A 4,617-nucleotide genomic window follows, 5' to 3' on the forward strand; every position below is an offset into this window, starting at 1 on the left:
TGACTTCTCATAAGACTGAAAAGTTTCAAGAGAAACAATTGTTCTAAAAATCATAGATTTCCAGCATCTCAAATACCAATCTCTTACTGATAGCGTCTTGTTTATTTAATAGCAAGCACTCATGACCATGAAAAAGGTCTATCCCCACTGAAAACAGCAGTTTTCTACTTCTGCATATTCAGACCCCAAACCTCTAATCCAAACGTATTCAAGTGATTGTAAACAGAAGATACTGAATTTACAGGGTACCAGACCAGTAAAATTGATTACCTAGTACTTCGGAGCAGAAGATGGTGGATACCAGGTTTTTTTTCTAATTAATAATTCTCACTGTTTTTCCCGCTGGAAAAAAAAAAGATGGTTGAAATAAAATGCATGAACGAGATCATAGATCATTCTCTTGCTACTGTATTTAACATATCTGCATTTTAACTGTTCATTCTGTGGTGTCTGTAGGGGTTTGTAAATATGATTGATACCTGATTTTAAAAACTTTTTATTGATTGGGTAACTGCCTGACTTTGGCTGTAACATTTTAACTGCAAAGATCAAATTATAATAAAAATGTGGCAAACGTCTCTGAATATCTTGGAAATCTATTACCGTGAACCATTGGGGAAAACTAGTGAATTTTGTCTTCTGGAGTTTTATAACAGTGTATGCCTGAGGGTAGGACTGGGTCTCGAACCAGCAGCGTCTGCAAACTGTGTATAGTATCTCATAAATTGTACAGCTTTTTAACAATTTTACCTTTACATTTTGGCACTGCTCAGGTTTATAACAAAGTCTGAATCTATATCAAAATGCAGAGAAATAAATTTGTCATCATTATTCCCTCTGGATTCCTGTTGTCAGAACGAGTGGGTGTTCACGTCAGAAGGTAGAATAAATGCTACTGCCTTGAAATGCTGCCTCTACAGCTCCTAATGTTATTGCAGTTGTCATCGTGAGCTTTCTAAATGCTCCAGTTTTGAGCTTGGAATAAATTTGTTCCACTCGTAAAAACACCCACATCTGTAGGAAGAAATGTGTGTGTGTGTACCCTTCTTCAGTTTCCATAATGTGACATGTATTTTCCCTCACTAATTTTCCTCCCTTGCACTGTTTCGATGTGCCATGTGACACTGGCCATTATTTATCCATATTTTTTCCTCAAGGTTGAGAGTTGTCACGTTTTGTTAAAATCTTAGCTGCCAGAATTTCTCTTGACTTACTACTTATCTGTTCACATCTATTTTAACCGCCCTGTTCAAAAACTATTTTAATATAAGAGTCATTGAATGATTCAATAGAGAATATCAGATATGAATATTCAATTTAAAGAAAGCAAGTGCTGAGGACTTTTCAAACTTTTCACAGTAACAAACAGCACAGGATTGATATCTTAGAGTTGATGATAACTGGGTTCTCCTAAAATGGTTTTCGTGTACCAGAAATTTCCAGGATGGCTCTATGGTTGGACAGTATCACCGTATAATTAGTTTGCTGCTATCGGTTTAATTAGTCAGTGCAACAGTAATACAGCAACTTACATTTCTTGTAAAAAAACCTAACCAACCGTTGGTCTTCTGCAGGAATAGCTGTTAAATATCATGGGGTAAAGACATCAGCTAGAGGAGGAGGCAGAGGTTAAGACCCCAGGGTTTTATCATCGCTGGGACTGATTTACTGCAAAGCCTGGAGTAAGACACTTAATGCCCGTGTGATTAATTTTTCATCATGAGATAGTAGTGGGCTTCATATTCATAAAGGTTTCGGGCCGTGCTTTAAATCTCTGGGAATCCGAAGATGGATGCAGACACAATCATTGTGTGTTGAAAAAAATAAATACAGTGTGTTGGACGTCCTCTCAGTCTCTCAGTTATCTTTTTATAAAGCGTGGAAAACTGTTTCTACCAGGATTGCAGGTATTGTATATTTTATTCTTTTATTCATGACTTCTGTAGGAAAACTGAGATGTTAATGAGGAAGCAGACACCATTTCCTATGTTCCTTTCCCTTCTAATACAAGAAAAACTCCCTCGCATATTAAGGATCTCTGCATGCAGTACGGCAAAATGTTTAAAAAGCAATGGTTTTAATGAGCCCGTCCCTTTCCCTTGGTGCAGCCATATATTTGTTCCTCTGTTTCCCTGAGCCATAGCACATGATTTGAACTCCAAGCAGCTCAGAACAAGTGGTAACCAGAATATCTGGCATAGCCCAGCCAGGACAGGTAGCGGTGACTTCCAAAAGTTGCGAAGAGGAGCGCCGGGTCCCCCGGCTGAGCCAGCCTTCAAGGGTGAGCTGCCACACCTCCGGAGCTGGCTGGAGGAGGGGTACGCTTCGTCTTTCTCTGTATGAGCTTCCTCAGGCCCTTAAAAAGAAATATAGGCAGAATGTATTGCTTATGTTATAGGCAACTAACTCTCCCTTTTACCTAAAGTACCGGGCAGCTGGACGCTCGCGGTGCGGTGCAGTGCAGAAATACCCCAGCCAGCCGTGCCAGCCGTGGTTCGGTCTGTGTGGCAGGGCACAGCTCTGGGCAGGGACGTTAGCACGGTCACGGGAGCAGCGTGGCCGTCCCTGTGCACGCAGCGCCGCGCTCATGTGCTCGTGCTGAGGCCTGCGCAGATGGCACGGAGCTGGATCAAGGCGCTAGAAAAGTCAGCAAACTCGGAGGTTTTGGCCTTGGCCTCCACATCTGGATGAGGTGCTCGGGATTTTGTCAGAAAGCATGTCTGGGAGCATAAGTTTATGATCCTGGATGTGCTCTGTGGGTTCCCATCTCAGCTGAATGGACCATTTAATTACGGTCTTCTGCTCCTCGTCACCTGGATTGACAAAGGGATGTTTCTGCAACCAGCTCCCTGAGCGGCCCTGAGCTGTTCAGCCCATGCCTAACATACCCTAGCAGCACTGGGTTCAGCCCAAAGTCCCTCGCGAAGGTTGAGGTGGTCCAGGTGTCCAACCTGACAGCTGGTGGCACAGCACAGCAATTTGCCTGGAGTGTGAGCCTCACTTGAGCCCATCGCTGCCCACAGAAATGCTGTAAGGAGCAGGTTCAGTGCCTCGTTGCTTTTTTGTCTAAACCTTCACGCCCGCCATCTAAAGATGCCAGTGTTCGCTTACAGCCAAGTAAAGAATAACGTTACTTTTGGAGAGCTAATTGGTGGGAAACTGGTCTCAAGGGCACTACACAGCATCTTTGTGGCTGTGCGACTGCGTTTCCTCACCCTGCATGACTGTCCGGAGCTCCAGCACGGCGCGTGCATGGTATAATGGTATCCAGTTCAATTATATGACCTCCTCCATAGCCGGCCGACTAGGAGTCTTGTCATACAGCTTGGCACCAGCTCTGTCTCCTAAAAGCCATGGAGGAAAGGTGTATGGAAAATCACTGCATGGGAAGCTCTATCTCTTCTTCCCCTGCAACCATATCTTTTGATTTATTAGTTCCTTAATCCAAGTCCAGGCCTAATTTTTGAAGGAACAACACATGCCGAATTGTTATCTAATATGTTATTGTTATTTGGTTTGCTATGAGACAGCCTTAAGTGTGCAGCGGACTATCCATGTAACACTGGATGATTATATTAGAATAAAACATACGGAGACAGAGACCATTTAGTGGGTTATGCGTGTCACGTAATTCCAAGATGTGCTTCTGTTAATCACCAGCACAGGTAAAAATGTCTTGCGATTCTCCTTTGACCGCTAAACTTTAACAATCTTCATGAAATAGTCTACATTTTGGAAGACTTATTACTGCCATTAAAATAATGAGTCCAACACCTACATATTTCTCATTTATCGATGGAATTTTACTTCTTTCTCCTTAGGTATTGGAGATCACATTTTTTTAAAAGACTAGAACTTTGTGTTTACACTAATAACAGGTCCAACCCAAACCTCTAGGTCAAAATAAGATACTTTTCTGGGATCCTAATCCACAGGTTTTCAATTTCAATGCATCAGCCCTAAGGTACGCAGGAGAAAGAAGCAATTTTGCTCAGATTTTGTCCCACTGGGCCAAAAGCGACCTTTTTCTTTTCTTTTGGGTATGAGGGATGATTTGGGTTGCTTGGGAGACAGCTGTATAATACCTAATTCACAGGATGCCATTTCTATAGCAATTCTTGTACTCTGAATGTGTAGAGTATTAGATGTTTATTCACAGACTCGGATATATTAGTTGTAGTGTTACGATGCTCTGACTTTGAGCTTTAATTTCCACAGGTACCTTGACAGAGCATCCTAGCAGCAAGGAAAAGGACAGAGAAGTATGACTGTGTTAAAAAGCTGACTAATTATCCTGAAGGTTCTATGGGAAAGTCAGAGAAAACTGAATCATGTGCCATTAGCAACTGAAACCCCAGTTTTCCATTACAAAAAAGGTTGATGCATATTGTTGCTCATGAAACAAGCAACAGATTTTGGTTAAAATCCGACTGCTGCTGCAAAGGAGACTGACTGGAGAACCACAACCACACCAGCGTGCGGGTGACATTGAATGTCAGAGCACTGATGGAACTGGGAAGGAGGGGAAGGGGGTTTTTGGCTTTGCCGTGCCCAGGAGGGACAGACTGGTCTCATGCCCTGGGTTGCGCGTAGCTGGAAAGCTGCCTTGCCTTTCTG

The sequence above is a fragment of the Pygoscelis adeliae genome, unplaced genomic scaffold (assembly GCF_000699105.1).
Source record: "Pygoscelis adeliae isolate BGI_AS28 unplaced genomic scaffold, ASM69910v1 Scaffold113, whole genome shotgun sequence".
Classification (NCBI taxonomy): Eukaryota; Metazoa; Chordata; class Aves; order Sphenisciformes; family Spheniscidae; genus Pygoscelis; species Pygoscelis adeliae.